At 41.4% G+C, this 15,749-nt stretch overlaps 1 protein-coding gene across 1 annotated transcript in view; it reads right to left on the bottom strand.

Moving 5' to 3' along the window:
- The window catches only part of ITGB1 (integrin subunit beta 1), a 78,878-nt gene extending 72,427 nt beyond the window's left edge, over nucleotides 1–6,451 (bottom strand). Inside the window, exon 1 of the mRNA XM_060161154.1 lies at nucleotides 6,433–6,451. The gene's annotated coding sequence lies outside the window, so the exon portion shown is untranslated. The remainder of the gene's footprint in view (nucleotides 1–6,432) is intronic.
- Between the last annotated feature and the right edge of the window lie 9,298 nt (nucleotides 6,452–15,749).

Below are 15,749 nucleotides of genomic sequence, written 5' to 3'. Positions count from 1 at the left end.
AGTTGAGTTTGCTCTGTGCTCAATCAAGCTGCCTCTACAGTGAATACAGCCACACACGGCCATCGCTCCAGGGAAAACACTTAGCACAGCCATAAATGTGTTCAAGACAGCCGTCACAGATCCTGTGGGGCTCGGCTTTAGTCTGGGTTACCGGCTTGGAAACGCATTTCCCTCAAGATAATTTTTAAATAGACTTTGTTTTTTAGATTAACCAAAGTGTTAGGTTCTCAGCAGAATTGAGCAGAAAGTGCAGAGAGCTGCCCAATAGCTTCACTGCTCTGAAAATCCTCTGCGGCTGCCTATCCATCCCTCCTTCTCCCCTAACCACTGGCAACCACTATGTTTATGTCTCCGTAGCTTTGCCTTTTCCAGAATGCCATGTAATTGGAATCATACAGCATGCAGTCTTTTCCAACTAGTTTCTTTCACTTAGCAATATGCATTTAGGTGTCCTTCATGTCTTTTCGTGGCTTGAGAACTCTTTTTTTTTTGGTATATGGACATAAGTTTTTAACTCATCTGCATAAATACCAGAGTGTGATTCCTGAATTATAAGGTAAGAGTATGTTTAGTTTTGTAAGAAGCTGCCGCACTGTCTACCAAAGTACCTGTGCCGTTCTGCATCCCCACCAGCAATGAACGAGAGTTCAAACGCTCCTGTCAGCATTTGGTGGTATCAGTGTTTGGATTTTGGCCATTCTAATAGGTATGTGTTAGTATCTCATTGTTGTTTTAATCTGCATTTCCCTGATGACACGTCATGTAGAGCATCTCTTCCTATGCTTATTTGCCATCCGTGTATCTTCTTTGGTGAGGTGTCTATTCAGATCTTCTGCCCATTTTAAAATCTGGTTCTTTTCTTATTGTTGAGTTTTAGTAGTTCTTTCTATATTTTGGGTAACAGTCCTTTATCAGACGTGTCTTGTGAAATATTTTCTCCCTGGCTTCTCATTCTCTCCACAATCTTTCGCAGGGCATCCTCAAGATAAGTTTATTTCTGACAACTCATTGCTCTGCTGTGCCGCTAGACTTCGGTCTGGATCATGCTATTAGTATTATTACCTAAACTACCCTCTGTCTTAAAATTCCCTCCCTAGAGACTGTGTTCTTAAACAGATGGAACCACGTCATGCCTAATAATTGATTTGGGATATCAGGGCTCGCAGGCCAACCTCTATGCAGTCACAAAAGGCTCTGTTACGTGCTAACCCACGACATAGCTGTCTAGACACCCTACATTTGCCTGAAAGGATCATATAAGTGATCCATGACAGGACAAAGATGGGATTTAAAATTTTTTTTTGATCAAAAAATACAGAGTTGAAACTATACTGTATTGTATTGCAGTGGTAGATGCATGTCATGGATGCTGTTACACGTATACATGTCAAACACTAATTTTGCATCAGGCAAAATCCATAGACCATACAACAATAAGAGTGAGTCCTAATGGAATCTATGGACTTGAGTTAATAATCGTATACCAGTACTGGCTCATCAATTGTAAAAGATGTACCACACTAACTCAAGACGTTAATAATAGAAGAAACTGTGCGTTGGGGGCTGTGGTACAGGGGTGTACAGGCACTCTCTGTACTTCATGCCCCATTTTCAGAAAACCTACAACTGCTCTAAAAAATAAAGTCTATTATTTAAAACAGATACACTGCCTCAACCTTATAAAGTAGTTTTATTTACATTTCAGATTAGTTGATTTGTTCGAAGAACATTTTTTAAAAAGGTAAACACAATAACAAAAAGTTAAAAACATCAATTCATTTAGGTAGAAAGTTAATTACCTAAGTAACGATGTAGTGTCTTAAACATAACTCTCCCTCCCTGATTCTCTGCTAAAGTGACTCAACTAACGTAGAAGGAGAAATTTCATCCCACCAGTGGAAACTGGAACATATTCTTGCATTCTTGAGATTGTGGCAGGCAGAACTCTAGGAGGGTTCCCTAAGAGTCTCACCTCTGGGTGTACACAGCTTGGATAACGCCTTCCTTTTGAATGTGAAGGGAACCTTTGAATACGAAGGGTGGCTGCTCCCTTGATTAGATTGTGTCACATGGCAAATGCTGATGGGATGGATAGTCACTCCCCTGATTGCATGATGTTTCCTAAGACACTCTTGTAGCAAGACACTAAGGAGACTGCAGTCAGAGCAATGCACTTCTGCTGGCCTGGAAACTTGCAAACATCTGCTTTGTGACCTGCCTTCGGGGGCCACGCGGCAGCAGACTGCAAGTGGCCTTAGGAATTGAGTACGGTTCTCAGCAAGGAAACAGGGGCCTCGGTCCTTTGGCAAGGAACCAAATTCTGCCATACACTTAATGAGCTTGGTAGAGGATCCAGAGCCTCACGTGGGAATAGCAGCCACGGACAACACTGTGATTGTGGCCTGGTGGCACCTGATCAGAGGACACGCCTGGACTCCTGACACACGCAAACTATTACATAATACAGGCATGTTATTTTAAGCCATTAAGTTTGTGGTCATTTGTCATGCAGCAACAGAAGACTAATACAGAGGCCATACAGGGGAGAGTCAGATTACAAGAAAGCCTGTGTGGTCTTGCCCACCTCTCCTCGGGGAAACCCTTGGACTCCATGGTCAGATCTGTGTTTGAGGGCATCCTTTCACCAGCCTGAGTCCTTCCAGGTGGCCAGAGGAATAGCTCCAATCCCAGCTGGCCCCATGGCTGCCTGCCTTGTGGAGAGGACTTGGCATGCCAGCGGCTTTCCTCTGGCCACCTGAAAGGCATCCACCTGCTCTATGCCCTCACCTCCAACCCACCTAAGAATAGGCTCACTCACTATTGGTCGAGGCTGTTTCTTCCTGTGAGATCCCAGAGCCAGAGCAATGTGAGTGCTAAAGAGACTCACTCCAGCTAATACAAGTAAATAAGCTAGACAGCATCAACATCACTAACTGCAGAAGTAGAATCTTCCGGTCAGAAGAGGAGTGCCAAGATGACCGTTTAGAACAAAGGAACCTCTATGAAACAAGAACCAGGAGAGAGTTTGGAAGAAACATCCTAGTTCGTATTCACCATGAGATTTGAGAGGATATTGCATCCATTAAACAGACAAACCAACCAGGTTTTCATCAAAATAAATGCTCTGAAAATAATTCTTTGACAACAATTTTAAACCGTAATTGCCAAAATAAAAATCTAAATAATGACAGTGAATAATGTAATAGACGATCCCAAAATCTGAATGATATTGACGGAGTGTACACACGAGAGATCATGGGAAAAGAAAAGTACTTTGGAGAACAGATTTAGAAGTCTAATCTAAAAATAATCAGAGTTCAAAAAAAAAAAAGGAAGCAGTAGAGAATGAACAATCAATGAAATAATAAAAGGCAATTCTTCAGAGCTGGAGAGAGGGCTGTGCCTACAGATTGAAAATGTTCATTGACTAACGACAGCATTATTTTTCAAAAGCCCATTTCTAATATCAAGAACCATGAAGGGTGTGAGGTTTTACCAGAGTTACAAGTTAACAAGGAAAAGAATGATAACTCAGCATCATAGATATTCAGAGATTCAGAATGTAATAGTATACCAACCATGTACGCTTTTAGGATAATTACTTGTGAAGATACTTTAAATAAAATCTGAATCACAGTAAAGACCAAAGGAAAGGAAAAGATACAATATACAAGAAGGGACACTAAGTAGTAAAAATCCAATAAAATTTAGAGTAAAAGCTAAATAAAATTTGAGAAATGAAGTGTGATGCAATTAAAAGTAATCTTGAAAAAGAAGTCCTATTGTAAGAAAATAATTATCAGAGCTTCTGGAAAATTGGGCAGATTATTCAGTAAAACCTGGGGAAAGGACAGAGGAAGGGAAGGAGGGAAAAATAAAAGCTTGCAAAGGGTTCCCATTGGGGTAGGAAGTCCAGGACATTGTTTTAATCTGACGTAGATTCCGACAGAGAAATGCAGACTCACATGTCTTTGGTAAAATATAATAGCGACCACCAGTAGGACTGAAATAATACGTAGAACTGCCTAGTCAATAAAGAAGAACATATAAAAACTGGTCTAATGAAGGATAAATCAAGAGAGGAAGATAAGAGTAAATCTTAGAAGTTCTCATCATAAGAAAAAAACTGTAACTATGTGTGGTGATGGACGTTAACTAGACTTATTGGGTGGTCACTTCACAAAATATACAAATTTCAAATCATGTGGGACACCTGAAACTAACATAATGTTACATGTCAATATACCTCAAATAAAAAAAGAGGAAGAGAGAGGAGGAAAAAACAATAGGGGAGGGGCCTTTCTGCAGTGTTCCCTCATGGGACCTGCCTCCCACCATGCCCTTCCTAGCTTCCCCTCCGGAAGAGTCATCTGTGCCAAAGGACGAAGCACTGGGTGTTAAAATGGACTTGGGGACCGAAGCACTGGGTGTTAAAAGGTATGAACTCATGGCTGACGTCACCGCATTCACCTTTTCTTTCCCTGTGTCTGGTGGGTCAACTGACCCTGGGCCCCGAGGAAGCTCGGCAGATTCTCTCTCACGTGCACGCCTGGGCAAGCTCATCATTGCTTGGGACTGTGGGAAAGTGAGAATCCCACCATTCAGACTTGGGCAGGAGGGGAGTGAGGGCGTCTCCCACACTTAATGTCTGAACCACATTCTGGAGAGAGCGTTTTCAGGGCTCAGTGTTTAAATACCCATGTAGCTAAGAGTAAAGGGGCACCCTTGTCTTTTCGCCTGCTGTGGAAAGCCGAGGCGACGGACACTGATTGGTTGGATCAGCTGATACACTTGGGGAGGGGTCTTTGATCATAATACCATGATGGTTGAACTGGTAAAACTTCAAACATATCTCAACAAGAACAGCTTCAGCTGCAGAAACAGCAACAACGGAAAACTGACCCTCGTACAATTTAGTAGGTAGGTATGTAAAGGCTTTTGAGGAAAGGGAGAGAAATGAAACTGTAACATTTTAAAGTCTGTTGACTTTGACCCAGAAATTCCTCATGTATAATTTACCTTCAGAGGAAAACTTGGTCATGGGTGTGTAGGAATTCAAAGATGCTCACCGCAGTGTTTTTTGTAATCAAGAAACATCACTGAGGGGAACCCTAAGACTTCTTCAGGAGGAGAAACAACTGATAGGCGGTTCTATCAGTCAATGGCTGCAGCCAATACAAAAAATGGGGTTGATTTGCACATATTAATCTGTAAAGTTATATAAAATGCATTAAGTAAAGAAATTCCATTGCAGAGCATTATATTATGATCACATCCATGTGTGTGCGTGTGTGTTTATCCTTAGAAAGAGGGCTGGCAGGATATTTTTGATCTCTCTGGTCTCTGGGGAGTGTGAGACTCTAAGGGATAGTCACATTTTTCTTTTTTGCATTTCAGTACTGCTTGATTTTTCCATGATGAGAATGTTAACCTCTCTTAAAGAAATGAAAGATAGTCAATTTAGTGGGAAAGTGTTATATTTTTGGATATTTGGAAATTTGCAAAGTATTACTTTATGCAAGGAAATGCTTACTGGGCGATTGGTTTCCTATGTTACCTTGCTCATCTAATCTTAGCAGCATTATAGAGGTATTTTCCTAGTTAATTTGCACAGAATCAATATTCCCCCCACCCCTTTCTGGCCAATTTTATGGAATCCAAGAATAAGCCCACGGGCTCATTCTGGTAATGTTTAAATTTCCCATATTACAGACATTATTTATTATCATCTGATCATCAATATAATGACATAAAAACCTATATATTGATTATTGTCATCTGATAATAGCACTATATACAACATAAAAAACCATATATTGATGATCAGATGATAACAGGCTGTGACAGAAAAGTTTAAAGAGTGAGTATATATTGCTTCCAAGAGGTGCAAAAAGCTCTATGGGCATAATCACAGAAAAATTTAATACAGTACTAAAAACTAAGTAGAGACCAATGCTATGACCATTTTATGAGTGGAAAACTGAGGTAGCCTGAGCTATGGACACACTGGAAAAATAGAAACGTTGGAAATAGGTGTAAAAGCTTTTGATTCTTTTCCAGACATTCATCCAAAAGTCCCTTCCCTCCTTTTGAAATCTTTTTGGTCAACATCCCTGGCAGTTCTATTTTTCAGTCTGCCAGTAACAATTATGTCACAAACATCAAAGCAGTTTACCATACACATCCATAATCATTTCGACTGGTCAGCAAGGTTGCCTTATATGTACTTTGCATTATTTTTTAACCTACAGCAATACTTCAGTCACAGAGATTTTGTCCTAGATCATCACCTGGACTCTATTTAGAATATTTTTGTTTTCTTTAAATTAAAAACAAGTACATGTAGAAAGAAGGTAGGAACTTAGTTTTAAAAGTCAACGTTGAGAAAGGCCTTTCATTAGTTCTGCAGAATTTTAATAACTGTTTACCAACCTTTCCTGCAGTTAGATTTCCATTTGCAACACTTCCCTTTTCTGATCTGAAGGGCAGGTTTGTCCTGACACCCCCGAGTCACTCGTACTTAAGGCAACTGACTCAGGCTTCCCCGGGGTTTTTTGCCCGTCAGTTTCTCTCTATATATGGTAATAATGCTCAGCAGATCCGTGCGCGCTTCCCGGAGGAAAACTGGAAAGAGAAATCACGTGAGCGTAACTGGAGCCTGCGGTTGGCCTGGGCAGCTCCTCCTCAGTGAAGAGGTGAGAGGCGATTAAGAAAGACTTACCTCTTCCTGGGGAGATTTCAGTCCACGCTGCCTGCCCGGAGCCACCAGCTTCCCCGGGGCGCGTCCCTAGGTCGCGCGGCATCACCTGCCGTCCTCCGTCCCTGCCGGGGTCCCGGGTCCCAGCGCCCCCGCTGCTGCTGAAGTGCTTACCCTCCCTCCCGAGATCTCACCGAATCGCGCAGGGCAGTTAGCCTCCTGGGTCACTCTTCAAAACAATTCCATATTAGAGTCAGGTGTGAAGTCCACTGTCAGCTGCTTTCTACTAACTTAAGTACAATTCTATCCAGAAGTAGAAGGATAAACTAAATGTCTCCCTTAAGTAACTTGGGGTTTCTCAGCCCTGGGGTGTCAGGGCTCTTCTGAAACGGTGGCACAGGCTCTCGGATGATGATGCTCTATGGCTTTTGGGAACAATCTCATTGCTGTTCATCCTGACCATAGCTTCCGTCTGTATATTCCCACTGTGCCCTTCCCACCGGAACTCCCCCCAACTCTGCCCTGCAAAAATCAATCAATAAATACTGTACTTTAATCAGTATGATTTCACTTCATACGGTCATCAAGACCACTTTCATTATTTGTTCCCTCCACTGTTTCCTTCCTGGGCAAAACCAAACAAAGTCAATCAAACCAAAAACTTCAGAAGAACAAAGTGCGTGTACTCAGGTCTCAATAGTCTGAAAATCCTCACTTTTTCAGCGGAATGCAGATAGATGTAGGTATGAGAGGTTTTGTTTTCTTATAAGAGATTAGAGGATAAACAGAAATGTGTGAGCAATGGTGCTTAGTTTTTCCATCCTGTCGCTTTATGTTTTTGGAATGGGATGGGGAAAATGTAGTTATTGTCTGCCATCTAATGGACTGAGTTGGAATTGCACCTTGCCGCCAAGATCCAGTGGCTAAAATTCATACAAATAGTGTACTGATTCAGATAAAGAATGATGAATTCTACAAACAAGTCTACTTTCAAGCTTCAGAGTTCCACAGGTTAAAAAAAAAGTGAGCATTCTTGGTTGTAGGCTTTTCCCTTTCATCACTTTAAATATATCATGCCATTCCCTTTTGGTCTGCAGTTTCTGCTGAAAAATCAGCTGATAGCTTTTTGGGCGTTCCCTTGTATGTTGTTTGTTGCTTTTCCCTTGCTGCTTTTAGTATTCTCTCTTTACATTTAAGTTTTGTCATTTTGATTACAATGCGTCTTGACTGTATGGGACTCTCTGTGCTTCCTGGGCTTTGGTGACTGCTTCCTTTCCCAGGTTAGGGAGGTTTTCGGCTATTTTCTCTTCAAATATTGTCTTGGACCCCTTGTCTCGCTCTTCTCCTTCTCGCACCCCTATAATGTGGAAAAAAACCAATGAAAAGGACACAGTGATAAACATTTATTGCAAAGCTGGAGAGCAGGAGTTTATGTTAAATCAAGATGGAAAGAATCAAGAAAATCTCACTTACAGAACCATGTGACGAACAGCTGTGTGCAGTGAGGAAGAACTGTCATCAATGAATGCATTCACAGTACTATGGAGAGCAATGGCTTGAAATGACGGCCCAAGAAAGCAAAGCAAAGTAGTCTCAGTCTATACTGCCAGAGTGGAACTTCAGTCATCACCCAGGCTATCCTGTACATCCAGTTAGTATTTACGCTTTTCAGTTTTTTCCTTTATCATGCTTCTGCTACCTCTCCATTTTTCTCTGTTCCCACTACTAAGAATGGGTAGTAGATACTTTTCCACATTCCTTTCCATCTTAGCTCTAACCAGCCTGTGTATTATTTGCCAGATTAATCTTCCTTCAACGCTGGGTCACTATTGCTTGAAACTATCCTGGAACCTTATTTCTCTTTCTTCCTAAATACCTCTTCCATCTGGTTTCACGGTTGCTTTAATCAGGTCTCACTACCTACACAATTTTACTCCCTACTCTTTAACTTTTTGCCAGTCGCTTCGTAGCCCCTCGAATAACCCTGGCCCCTGTTCCTTTCAAGTCTTCCTTGACTGCAGCTCCTCTCATGAGGAACACCTGTCCTCCTCTCCTTTTGTGCAGCCAAATTCTCCTCACTCAGGATCCAGCCCAGCTGTTGCCCCTCAGTGGACTCCCTTCTTACCTGTGAAATTTTAGAGAAATTAGAGATTCTATTCTGAAACTGAGTCCTTGGGCAAATACTGTCCAATGGTTTACTATTACTTCTCAGATTTGAGTTCCATCTCCTGCAAAATCTGTTGTGAAATACTCAAGGCCAGATACTCTTTCTTACCCACTTGCCATCCCCCCTCAGGATCTATATTTCTGGGAAACTGGGGGCTCATAGGTATTTGATGATGGGTTTTCTTGAGCCTCAGCGCAATTCTGCAAGGAAGATGCAGCTGGATGGTTATTCCCATTTTATGAATGAGGACGCTGAGGCCCAGAGCATTTGCAAGACTTGCTCTCGTCAGTGACAGAGTCAGGGCAGGAGCGCTGGGGTCTCCTTCACGTCTAGGGCTCCCCTTGGTGCTGCCCTCAGACCCGCACTGGTAGGTGAAGTCATGCCTCAAGCCCTTCTTCACTTTCAGATAGATAACTGAATTTTCTTACAGATAACTGACATGGGCTCATGTTATAGGGAGTGCCCAGGCAACAGAATATCGTCAGGGTGTGTAGTTATGCCTCCTGCTTGGCAACTTCAGTTCTTTCTGGGTGGTTATGCCACATTTTCAGCCCACACCCATTTGTCCTGTTTGAAAACCACAAACTGCTTCTTGGGCGACAACATTTTCCAGCACAGCCTCTGATTAAGCGACTGATGTGCTTGTTTAAACCTTTAAACAACTGTGAATGTGACTTGTCTCCTGCCCCTTCTCACGTGATGAAAGGTATCCTGGGGCGCCCAAGCTCACGCAGTGTGCTAATTAAAAACAACTACTACCAGGCTGTCTTAACCAGAGTCGTTAGGGAGTCAGGAGGATTTCTAGGTAGTTCCAACTCTGGCCACAGGATGGATTCATTTTCCATCCTGTGTGCATCTTCGGAGACCTGCCAGCATGGAATCCCTCCACTGATGTGCTGTTGCTCGCGTTTCTGGCTCAGGCCCTACGTCGGTGGCTGGCTCAGCAGCAGGAGTCGGTAGCAAAGGGGGAATATCATGTCTACATGCAGCTGAGCGATTCAGAAAGACGGCGTTGCTGAAATTTGTCCTATTAAATACCTAGAAGATAAATGCTTAAGAAGATTGTTAAGCAATTCTGCTGACTCAGAATACTTTTGTGTATTCATTGAACAAAAAGCAGTAGAGAGAGGCTTAGACTGCTTAAAGAAAATCTAAATATGCAGTCCTAACGAGTGTCTTTTATAACTGCATGTCTAATGAAATGATCAGAATTTATCTAAAAGGGTCATGAAATGCAATATTACCTTTGTTTTATGATGGTACTGTTAACATATGAAGATTAGTTTCCAACTAAGCTATAAAAAAGTTTCATGACACTAGTGACAAGAAATTTTCAACTAAGAATTAAATCCAAAAGTTTCAGTTATACAGATGAATAAGTCCTTAGACTTCTACTTAACAGCACAGAGCCTGTAGTTAACAACACTGTATTGTATACTTAAGATTTTGCTAAGAGGGTAAACCTTAGGTTACACAAAAAATAATAATAAATAATGAGGGCAGGAGGAAACTTTCAGTGGTGATGAAGATGTTTCTGGCATCGATTGTGGTGATAGTTTCATGGGTGAATACTTATCTCGAAACTCATCAAGTTGGATACATATTAAACATGTACAACTTTTTGTATGTCAATCATATATCAATACAGTGGTTTTTTTTTTTAAAGAGTTACATCTGACTGGGAAATTGCCATAAAACGTACAGATGCAGTGCACTCGTGAGGATCTCAGAACTACTACCACTGAAAACTGCCCAGACATAACTTTTACGGAATGCAAAACATAATCACAAACTTCATTTCCTTTGCCCTCCCGGAAAACCAGCTATTCTGATCCCTGTTTTGCAGGCTTAGAAAGTCAAATGGCTTCCAAATCTTACATGTCTCCTACTGTGGTCTGGGTGGGGGTGAGGACTTCGACCTGAAGCCACACCATGTGACTTCACATCCATTAACTACCCAGACATCAGTAAGTTAAGATACAAACTCCATCATGATATAATATTGACTATTCAACCCTTAGAACATGTTTACCTAAACTATTATTTTTTCTAGTCTTATGGAAACTTGGATGTTCCCTGAACAAATTTCTAATGTGGCACCTTGGGGAGAAAATCCCTTAAAAATGTCTTGTACTGTAAATTTCATTGTGTGTGAGTCACCTAGATTGTATGACTCTTCCTGTCACTTCACACAAAGCTTAGTTAATGAAGATGACAGAGGACTTGGATCACCTCCGTGGCTTCTGACCCTTTTATTTGCCAAGAGCATCTGCAAAGCCACTTGCTAAGTACCTAGGATCAGAACACCTAAGGCCCAGAATATCTAATCAATCAACCTCGGATACAGTCATCACAGAACAATAAACCCAAGATGAGAGGTTGGAAAGCACACTGGAGGCTGTTGCTTATCTTTGATTCTTCTCAGATTTATCACTCTATTCCTTGAGCCCCAGATGCAAACCACATCTTTTCCATTTAATGTGACAGATTTGCGCTGATAGATGGTGTTGGCATCCCATGATATACTGGAACATCAGATTTCCTGCTGACAAAATACTGGGTAGGTTTGTACGACCATGTCAACTTAGTAGAAAATTCTATATTGACTTTTCATGTCCAAGACTCTAGTTTCTGATTTTTTGAGTGCCATGGGGAGGTTACTGCTGATGGAAATGAAAGCTTGATTGATTAGAACAGAGATGTGCCTTTTAAAAGACTGAATTGCCGGCCTTAAAGGATCAAATTCAACTCTCAAGAGGGAGGCTGCCCTTACAATTCTTTTTTCCTCCTAGGCATTGGGATTCATTTTTTCATGCCTTGAAACAGCAAATTGTGGACTACCATTTGAAGAGTCTCGTGTAAATTGTCCTTCAGACCTAGGTCTAGAGATTATAATCTATTAGCAGAAAGCTGAAAAAATCCACACACTAGAGGCAAAGCAAGACGTTTTCTCACTTCAAATGAAGTCTGCAAAAGGGCGCTCTTAGTGGGAGTGGACATTCAGTTAGAAATGTTAGAAACTGAAGAGCACTTAGCAATGGCCTTACAGGCTGGCCTGGCACTCCGTACCCCTAACTGTGGCTTCAGTGTGATTACACTCAGCTTCCTTGCGTCTGACTGGCATGCATACAGTGTGTCCATTTTCTACCCTTTCTTGAAGCAGGCATTAGGCTGCTGGTCTGGACCGTTTCTATCTAGTTCAAGGGTGATCTCTGGGTTCAAGTCCCTTCTAAGTCAAGCTCTAAGTGGCTCCAAGGCAAAAGTGAAACCTGAACCCTCAATGGGACACAGAAGCAGACTGGACACTCGGAGCACTTCAGAGGCATCCTTGGTGGGGAATTGTTGAGTCAAACCGTCTCCCTTTCCCAACCCTTTATAAACTGGCACTTGCATAACACGATCAAGGTTATCTTCGCCTTCTGTAAATTACTTAATTTTGTGTGTGTGTCTGTTAAAACCAAATAATGTTTATTCATACTCAGTTTAAAATATTGTCCTATGAATGGGAGTTCCCTGGCAGTCCAGTGGTTAGAACTCGGTGCTTTCACTGCTGTGGCCCAGGTTCAATCCCTGGTCCAGGAACTAAGATCCTGCAAGCAGTGAGGCACGGCCAAACAAACATATATATTTTCCTATGAAAAGATTTTCTGTTTCTTAATGAGATAAAATTCACATAACATAAAATTCACCATTTAAACCATCTTAAACAATTCTGTAGTTTTTAATATTTTACAGTTTTGTACAACTATCAAACTAACTCTAGACCATTTCCAGGATCCCCCAAAGAAAACCCGTAGACGTTAGCTGACAGTCCCAATTTCCCTCTCCCGGCATCCCCTGGCAATCAATAATCTACCAAGAGTAGATTGGTGGTTGTAAATTTCTTAATTTATATGGTTTTGACTACATAGAATGTTCTCAGGCACATGATTCAGGAAGTAGAGAGGAGTACATGGTGAACTCTTCTTGTCTTCATCCTCCACAGAGCCAATTTCCCTCTCTGGTGACATGCTTTTACCCATTTCTTTATCCTTCCAGAGACAGTCAATGCCTACACCTGTACACACACATAGAGAGCTTCCTATGTTATATGGGCATATGATATTTCATACAAATGGTTGTGTGCTCTCTACCTTACTGTGAAAGCTAACAATTTGATTTTGAAGCTGCTTCAATTCTTTTTGGCTGCTGTATAGTATTCCATTTCATGGATGTGTTATAATTTATTTAATCAGTTGCTGTTAATAGACTTTTAAATTGTTCCCAGTCTTTTGATATTAAAAACAACTCTTCAGTAGACATCTTTCTACATACATCATTTACACATATATTAATATATTTGTAGGATAAATTTCTTGAAGTGGATATGACAGATCTTAATTTTCTCATAATTAATGATATACTTCTGATTTTTATTAACACTTCCATTTCTATCTTTCACTGTGTGGTCTGTGTTTTTCTTTTTGCTGATAATATGAAAAATTTTAAATACTTTATCTAGTTGTTTGTTTTTATAAAATATAGTATACTTAAGACCTCTGTTTCTTATCAGCATTCTGACTCCTTACTTTATTAATGTTGAAATCGCTAATGTCCACTTCCTCTCCCCAATATTCCCTCTACTAGCTGATTTTCTTTGACTTTCATTATTCTTCTCAATGTTTTTTTTTTTTTATACGAGCTTACTGCTTTTTAAAAAATATTTATTTATTTATTTATTTTTGGCTGCACTGGGTCTTCATAGCTGCGTGCAGGCTTTCTCCCATTGCAGCGAGCGGGGGCTACTCTTCGTTGCGGTGCACGGGCTTCTCACTGTGGTGGCTTCTCTTGTTATGGAGCACGGGCTCTAGGGTACATGGGCTTCAGTAGTTGCAGCATGCGGGCTCAGTAGTTGTGGTGCAAGGGCTCTAGAGCATGTGGGCTCAGTAGTTGCGGTGCACAGGCTTAGTAGCTCCATGGCATGTGGGATCTTCCCAGACCAAGGATCGAACCTGTGTCCCCTGCATTGGCAGGCAGACTCTTAACCACCGGACCACCAGGGAAGTCCAATGTTTATTTTAAAATAAACTCCTATTAACTGGTTTATCAGCTTTGATGCCTGGCTGTGAAAGATAAGGAACTCTCTAAACCTACATTACTTTCCTCTTTATATCCTCCTTTTCCTCTGAATTTTGTTATTTTAGAATGTTCCCATTGTTAAGAAATCTTTCTTTTTCTTTGTTATCCAGTAGCTTTACTAGGATGTGTCTCAGTGTTGATAACTTGATGTAAGTTTTTTTTCCTGGAATAAGATGTGCCTAAAATTTAGATTCAAGTCTCCCATTAAGTCTGGATCTCATTAATATGTCTTCTGTATTTACCCTTTGTCTCCAATCCATTCCTGCTCTTGTTTATTTCTATTTTACTTTCTCACTCTTGTTTTCCACATTCCTTACTGTGTTCTCAGCAGTATCTATTCTCCTTTGTGCTTCTTCCAAAGTTCTTCATATTACTGGGACTTCCCTGGTGGCACACTGGTTAAGAACCTGCCTGCCAATGCAGGGGACACAGGTTCGAGCCCTGGTCCGGGAAGATCCCGCATGCCGTGGAGCAACTAAGCTCGTGCGTCACAACTACTGAGCCCACATGCCACAACTACTGAAGCCCGTGCTCTGCAACAGAGAAGCCACTGCAATGAGAAGCTCACGCAGTGCATCGAAGAGTAGCCCCTGCTCGCTGCAACTAGAGAAAGCCCGTGTGCAGCAACAAAGACCCAACGCAGCCATAAATAAATAAATTAATTAAAAACAAACAAACAAAACAAAGTTCTTCATATTTCTGTGAGGGTTTGTTTCATCTCCTAATGGGTCCTCATAACCCAACTTTAAACTCTTGTTTTATAAATCAGTGGGTTTATTTCCTTTTGTGAATTCATGGTGATACACTTGATGCCATTTTTTGCCTGGTCTGTGGTGTAATTTCTGGCAATGCTTTTTAATGTGTCACCACTCCCCCAACACACACTCTGTTTCTTATAGTCTTTTTTCTTGCAGAATCTTTGCATACTACACCCCATGATGATTTGATCTGGCTATCACTCATCCTGCACCAGCCATTGCAGGTAGTGCCTATGAGGCAGGAGACAGAGCCTTGTAAGTTGTTGGGAATTCCTCCGGAATGGGCAGAGTTGGTCCAGGTATTTCAAATATAGATCAAACAAATATGTCCCTTACAATTTGCAAGGTGTCACTGGACTTTTATAAGGATTGGTGAAGTGATTCTCGATTTCTGTCACCTTATTTAACTTTATAAAAGGTATAAGTTTCAATAACTCCAATCATTCAATAAATATTAAAGAATGCTATTTCTGCTCCTAGAGCTATTGTAGGTTAATGGAGATATAGAGATGACACCAATGACAGAATTTACCATTTATTTTGAAGTAGGATGTGCCAGGCACTGTATTAGGCATCTGTTATCACATCAAATTCTCAAAACTTTCATGTATTAACGTTGGTATTGTAATAAACAAGTTCAATATTTCTGAGGGCTACAAAAACAAGTATTGATTTCAGGCTCCTTACATTAGGGCTGAGGGTCAGCTGCAGCTCTGCTGGCCTGTGCTGGCCTCCAAACTTCTTTTCATTCTGAAAACCGGGTTGAGGCCGCTCTCTGGGCCAGCAGAGGGCTGGTGAAAACTTGCAGTGCTTCTGGGGCCATCTGTTCAGGCACGACAAACATCCCATCCATTCTTGTCCCATTGCCCAAAGCAAGCCACACAGCCACACCCAAAGCAAGTGTGGCGAGCAAGCATATTATCTACCGAGAAGGTTGGCCACGCAGGGAGAGGACAAAACGCTATGAACGAAGCATGCAGTCTGCCCCCAGTTGCTTCTCTGCCACAAG

This window comes from Lagenorhynchus albirostris, chromosome 1 (assembly GCF_949774975.1).
Source record: "Lagenorhynchus albirostris chromosome 1, mLagAlb1.1, whole genome shotgun sequence".
In the NCBI taxonomy this organism is placed as follows: domain Eukaryota; kingdom Metazoa; phylum Chordata; class Mammalia; order Artiodactyla; family Delphinidae; genus Lagenorhynchus; species Lagenorhynchus albirostris.
This window is presented reverse-complemented; position numbering and strand designations above follow the sequence as displayed.